Here is a 7,460-nt window from a genome sequence, read left to right as displayed (position 1 = left end):
AGATTTGCCTTCAACTATGTAGTGCAAGGGCCTTTATGACTACATACAGTTTGAAAGTGTTTGGATTTGACCTTATATTAGATGGTTTTGGTAAATCCAAAGGAAAATTGTACCAGAACGTTGTATAATGTATGGCCAGCCTAACTGGCCATGTTTGCAAGATAGATGAAATACATCACAGGTGGTATCACAGGTGATTGATGCTCAGTGATTGCAGTATTATAGTCTGCATCTCCCCAAGATAATACTTAAAATATGGCCTGTTAGTGGGTCCTGAGGACAGGAGTTAAGAACCACTGTTCTATGACCTGAGAAAATGTCAATCAAACATTTACAAATGATCTGGCTACATTTTCATAACAGATGTACCTGTATCCTGCTATCAGGCATGCCTGTGTGCAGTGCTTAGTCTCTATGTGCATTGCTAGCCTGGAGGTACAACAATTGATTGGCTGTTCTGAGCTTATAAATAGAGGTCCTTATCACTGCCCTATTTTGATTAAAGGAGCAAGATTGGAAAGTGATGTTCTAAAGTCCAATGGTACCTTAAAGAAAATGAAAATTTGACAGGTATTTAACACATCTTTTTACCACAGGTGATCATTAGCTGACAGAGTATAACTTGTAAACCTTTAACATTTAGAACAAGTGACTACATTGTTGAAACACATAAATGATTTACAGACTGATAAAAGTATATGCCGCTTCAAAGAAGCTGTACAATTTTATCAGTCCTTGAAGATCTGTTGGTATTTTAGTGCTTTAATTTGAGATCATCCTTCTCTGAGTAGTGAAACACGCATTGCATTACCCTACAAAGGTCATTGCTTTTCACAGACCGTATCAGTGACACATAATGAAAAACCTCCTGGGTGTTATCTTACCATTCTCATTCTGCTTTTTTGTGATAGCCAAGTGTTTAAGAAAACAGTCAATGATTAAGTTAAAGGGTCTCAATCAAAACAGGCGAATCAGTAACCTGTGCAAATGTTGACTCTTGCTCTTCCTTTACCTTGTGAAATGACTATTTGTTAATGTCTGTAGTGTCTCCCAATGAGGTTAGATGACTAAGTGGTAATAAGATAAGGCCCTGTGTACAGTTCACTGTTGTCTTCCAGCCTACATGGAACACTTTGCAAAAATGAGTCATTGCTTTACTGACAATATAGCAAATCTGAGGCAGCAGATTGTTATCTAAAAGAACAGAACCTTTATTTGTTTCTTTTTAGTTTCTTTTACCAAAGAGCTGTTTCAATAAATACTTAAGGAGCATCTATACCTAACGTGCAGCTTTCATTACACATTTATGCTAAAGTAGATGTAAACCTTAACTGAATTCAATTTAGATTGCTAAATCATTGTGTATTTAAAACAACTGGCATAGTGTTTTATTTTTAATAAAATGCTAATATTCACCTTTTTTCATATGTTGTTGCATCTCAGTGTTGTTGATCTCCATTCAGTTTCTTGCACCCAGTTCCTTTCTACAACCATGTACTCAATAGATGGCTATGCAATTGGCTGATTGTTGGTGCCAAACAGCTCCCCATGTTGAAGGCATGTGGCCTGGTACGGTTCAGGAGGGGGTTGCTCTCTTGTCTCTCCCTCTTTCCCTGCAGCCTGCCAGGTTGCATGCTTGGATAAGGGTCTGGTATGGGTTTTTGGGGGAACCGCAAAGCCATTTTTTAAAAATTTTGGTGTGACCTGAAGGGCCTAATATGGAATTTGGGGGGGACCCTCGCGCTTTTTTTTTTAATTTTGGTTTGGGGTTCTCCTTAATATTCCCCCTAATATTCATACCAGACCCAAAAGGCCTGGTAATGGACTAAGGGAGAACCCATGCTGGGTTTTTTTCAATTACTTTTATCTGTATTGCCAGGTCCTGACAATTCATTATCGCCGCAACCAGTTTTTAAATGACTTTGTTCCTTTAGAAATGTAATTTTGTGCATGGACTTTTCTAAGCACGGGAAACATGCGCTACTTTACAGGCTTACTATTGACACCCCCCATGTACAAAGTTTAAAGGAATATTTCACTCTTATTGTTTCACTTAAAGCATTATTAAAATCACTGCTCCCGTTTTTAAAACTTTTTTTTGCATTGATACATTTCTCTTGGGGCAGGACCCTGGTCCACAAAACACCTTTTCTGACCATAACTTGCATATTAGCCTTTAAAATTATCACTTTTTCATGATTTTTCATGTTCGTGTCCCATAGACTTTAACGGTATTCACGTGTTCGAACACATTTTTTGCCTGTTCGGATGTTCTGCTGCAAACCGAACCGGAAACTCCCGGAGTCCCGATAGCCAGTACATGCCTGCTAGCTACACGTAAAGATTTCTGCATTTCTCTCTTTCAGCCTATAGTAAAAAGTCACTGCGTGGCCAACAATTTTCCTCCTGGCTTCTTCAACAAATGAATTGAAATATCAACTTTTGTTTAGCTGGGTGTTGCCAACAGTGGGAATCAACCAAAATTCAAGCATGATTGGCAGGCCTAAAAAGTATTTCAACTTTTGCAGCCAATTTGAGATAACTCTTACTTTATATTTGTTACATGTCTTCATTCACATAACATAACTAAAGAAACAAAAAAGCAAATGGCATCTTACTTTTTTTAGATGTTCTTTTTGGGACCGACCATAAAGGACAGATCCTAATTAGTTCTCTTTGTTTATGAGGAGACGAAGCAGCTGTATTTTCCATAATTAACCCTGGCTGTACTGTGCAGACAGATCTTCATTATCAATTGTAACTAGACTGGAACACTGTCTGTCCTAACAAAGGGTTAAAGGTTTGGAGGATAGGATTCTTTCACTGTATGTTAATGAGGACAGACTTTGGAGTCAGAAATTACACCTTCTTCAGAAAAACATCTAAAAGGTAAGACATGTTTAAAAAAAAAATAGGCATGCTGTGTGAATGGGAACATATAACAAACATGTAGTGAGTGGGGTTTTCTTACATTTGAAGGTAATGGTGGAAATATACTTGACGGATGCGGCTAACAGCAGGCCAGAATTTTTGCCCGAATTCGGAACTGAAGCAGAGCCAAAAATGCACAGGACTCTTGTGCAATTCCCTCCACAGCCACCCCAGGGAGGTGTGAACCGGCTACATTGAGAACCAGTCACAGTCTCCTATCAGGCAAATTGGATGTGAGGAAACACTCATCCAATTTGCATAAGTGTGAACCCAGCCTTCAAAAAGGTTGTAAAGTCAGAAGATTTTTTATCATAATGCCCATCTCGGTCCAGCGATGTTGTGGGAGAATCGCGGCTGCCCTGAACTCTCTCTCCTCATTGGCTGACACAGCAGCGTGGCGCCATTGGCTCCCGCTGCTGTTAATCAAAGTCAGTGAGCCAATGAGGAGAGCGAAGGGGCGGGGCCAAACTGTGTCTGAATGGGCACACAGAGCAGCGGCTCGGCTCGGGTTCCCCCATAGCAATCTGCTTGCTGTTGGGGCACTTGACAGAAGGGAGGGGCTAGGGGTGCCGGCGAGGGACCCAAAAAGAGGAGGATCTGGGCTGCTCTGTGCAAAACCACTGCACAGAAAAGGTAAGTATGACATGTTTGTTATTTTTAAGGATAAAAAACTGAGACTTTAGTATCACTTTAAGGTTATTAATGTTATGAAAAAATGTTCTGTGTAACCGAGGCTTCAATAATGAAAAATTGGCCCTGGTTTTCTCCATAAATATCTAAATACAGATTTTTTAAACACTGTACTGTGTACATGTTACTATTGTTATGGATCATTATGTTATTGCATATATTGACATTGGAAATAATTTGTAAGAAAACCTTTCATATTCTTTCCAATTTCAATTCACATTTCCCGGCACCACCATTGAAGTTTTCTGGTTTCCCCTGTGTGGTCAACAGCAGCAGCAGCAGCTATTTTGCCAAGTATCAAACAAAGGTTAGCTGGATGTGCATTTAATAATGAGCTCCTAGCCTTTATCAAAGCATGCCTGTGCTTCTAATTCCACCTACGGTAGCTTTTAAGATATGTGACACATCACGGTTTCTTAATAGATTGTTTAACCCAAAATGCTGTCGCAAAACTCATCTACAGAGAGAAAATGCAAATGATTGTTTATTTATTTCTTTATTTATTACTAGGCTTCAACAGCTCTGATCGCCAGTCACCTTCCCGCATATTTCAGTCAGTAGCTGATAAATAATAAATGCACTTGCGACTCTCCAGAAGTGATTAAACATGGGTAATTCAAGGACAGACATTGTCAGGTGTCTGCTGGAAAAAATGTCCTTATTTTTTTGTATTTATATTATACAACCAACATGATCCTTGCTTGCTGTAGCACATCAAATCTGCTTCCAGCTTGCAGACAATGTTTGCAATGTTTCTGTACTGAATGACTGCTTGCCAGACACTATAAAAGCTTACCTCTTAAGTTCCACATAACCAGGAAATGTATTACAACCTTCCTCTACAAGTAACACAAATCAATAATAATTGACATTGGTTTACAAAACTGCACTTACATCCTTTGTAACCAATTACCCTATTGCCAAGAAAAAGGGCAAAACACTGCAATCGGTAGGATTTATTAAACCAATTAAATCCCCTTGCCTCCCCTGCTTGTTTTATCCTTTCTGTAGATCAGAGGCACTGATGCAGAGTCTTCTAAAAGGACAAAAGACTTTAAATCCCCAAGCCCCAATTAAATGGCTCTTTTTTCCCCCCTTTCTGTTTTGCAAAGAAAGTTTTGTGAAGAAATGATTTCCAGCACTTTTTAGAAGCAACATACAGTAATGATTGGTATATTTGGAAAGGCTGACTGAATAGAAGGTGGGGAGAGAACAATCACATTATTGTGGAATTATTTAATCTTAACTCTGGGAATTCCATGGACACACATGCAAAAAATTTGTACATGTTACTAATTTTATGAATAATTTTGTTATTGATCTATTGTAGGGCTGTGCAAATTATCTTTTAATTAATCGATTAATCTTTAATTTTTTTGATCGATTCAAATTCTTTTGATTGGTACTCACCTCTCCGCCGGCTTCTGGGCCTTCAGGGAGTTCCGTTGGAGATCCGGTGACGTCGCAGACACCGGCGGGGCTTGTCGTGTCCATCTGAAGGGCTCCTTTGCTGTGCCTTTATATCTGCATGCCGGCGGGACCTCACTATCTGCCACACGCAAGGGCTGTTACACTTCCCTCTATCACTTCCCTCTATCAACCTGGTATTCTACAACCATCCACTGGGAGTTCTGATAGTTCCCTTCATGGGACATCTACATGCCGACGGACTGATGTTAACCCCTCCTCATCTGGATTCAGCAGTGGTATCGTTGTACACATTTTTATACCAGTATCATACTTAGCTACATGTTTTTATGACTGCTTTTGGTACCGTTTGGTATTACTCGCACCATTTTTACAGTTTATGTAGCTACATCGATTTTATCTCCAGTGCAACATTTATTTGGTTACCTACTTGAAGACTATAAAAGTTTTAATGCTATTCCCATCGAGCGCTGCCTTTATGTGCTTTTTGTATCCTGCTATCCATTTTTGCAGTTGTTGGTAGCTGCATTGGGAATCAGCTTGCAAGGATATCAGCTAAAAGTAGTTGGATCTGTATGTGTGTTATAATTAATCAAAATTAGTCGATTAATCGATAAAAAAAAAAAAACGATTAATCGAACAGAAAAAATTTGATCAGTAACAGCCCTAATCTATTGTAATATAACTTTGTTTTTATTCCTTAAATGCATTCCATATTCTTAGCAAAATATGTTTATTACAGTATCAATTGTTATGTTCTGTTCTTAGTTATGATTAGGGATCAGCACACCAAATTATGAGTCAGGATTCACTGAGGTCCGGGCTGTATTGCTGGAGGAGTTAATGAGTGGCCTGCACCACTGTTGTTTGTAACCCTTTATAGACATAATTTCCTTACTAACCAACTGTTCCAGATTTACTAGGACAGGCAGGGCCGAATTTCCCACTAGGCACTGTAGGCATGTGCCTACAGACGCCCTTCCTAGAGGGGTGCCCATCTGCACATGGCCGGATCTAGGGGGTGCTGGGGTGGGCTGCGTCCCCCTATATTTCAGGTGAGGGCCCCCATAAACATTGCACCTATGCCCACTGCAAGTCGGGACAGGAGTATTTTCAGCAAGAAGAGAGCTGGAAGGAGGTGTCGGCTTTCTGTGCTCTCCCCGCTCCTGTCAGTGAAGCACTCTTCCATACAGTGGATTACACAGGATCCTCTTAGATCGACCAGTACACAGCTTGATTACCCGCCCCCTTACCCACATTTCCAGGAGATGAGCAGTCCTTGGAGGAGGTAGGGGACTAATAATCAGGTCGTGCTACATCTATCTAAGAGGATCCTGTATTATTAGCTGCTATATGTAGGAGCACTGTTATCCCAGCTCTCTCCTTGTTGACACTTCTCCTGTCTGGACTTGCAGCGGGCATGGGTATCATGTTCATGGGGGACCAGCTTGGGGGGGCACAAAGAGCCTACACCTCCTCACTACTTCTGTAAGATATAAGGAGGGGGAGTCTGTTTGTGCTGGGAAGGGAAGGGTAATAGGGGGAATTTGTGCTAAAGGAGGAATGGGAGGGAAACGTATGTATTGGAAGCTGAATTGGGAAACATGTATGCTAGGAAGGGGGGATTGAGGGGGGGGGGCATGGATTTGTGCTGTAAAGGGTACTTTGGAGGGGGTTGTGCTAGAAGGAAGGATTTGTGCTGGGGGGATTTGTGGGGAGAAGATTTGTACTAGGAGGGGGGATTTGGGGGGAGGATTTTTAATAGGAAGGTGGATTTGGGGGGAGTGGATTTGTGCTGGGAGGGGGGATTTGGGAGAGAGAATTTGTACTAGGAAGAGGGATTTGGGGGAGGGTTTACGATTGGAGTAGGAATTTGGGGAACAGATTTGGAGGGGAGATTTGGGGGGAGAACTTACACTAGGAGGGGGAATTTGGGGGGAGGATTTATGCTAGGAGTGGGGATTTGGAGGGAGGATTTAAGCTGGAAGGGGGTATTTGGGGAGAGGATTTGGGGGGAGAATCTATGCTAAGAGGGGGGGGGTCAGAATCAGTGGCATATTGTGGCCACAGGCACACCCCCTGGTCGGTCCCTCACCAGCCCCGCACTTACCCCATCTACGTTGCAGGCAGGCACCCTACGTCTCCTCTTGCTGGGCCTCATGACAGCTTCCCCTGCATCTCCTCCCTCCTCCTCCTCCTCTGCAACCAATAGGATTGCTTCTCATTTCAGCCAATGCATTGGAATCCATGTAGATCCATGTTCCACCTCCAGGATTCCTACAATCCCATATTTGTAAACTCTATATGATCCCCAGACCCCTTCTGTAAAATACTGTAGAATCTTTAGGCAAATACACCAACTTTGCAGATTGCTGTAAGGAACTAATATCCATTGAATCTGTATGGATTTT

The sequence above is a fragment of the Rana temporaria genome, chromosome 1 (assembly GCF_905171775.1).
Source record: "Rana temporaria chromosome 1, aRanTem1.1, whole genome shotgun sequence".
Taxonomy (NCBI): domain Eukaryota; kingdom Metazoa; phylum Chordata; class Amphibia; order Anura; family Ranidae; genus Rana; species Rana temporaria.
This window is presented reverse-complemented; position numbering follows the sequence as displayed.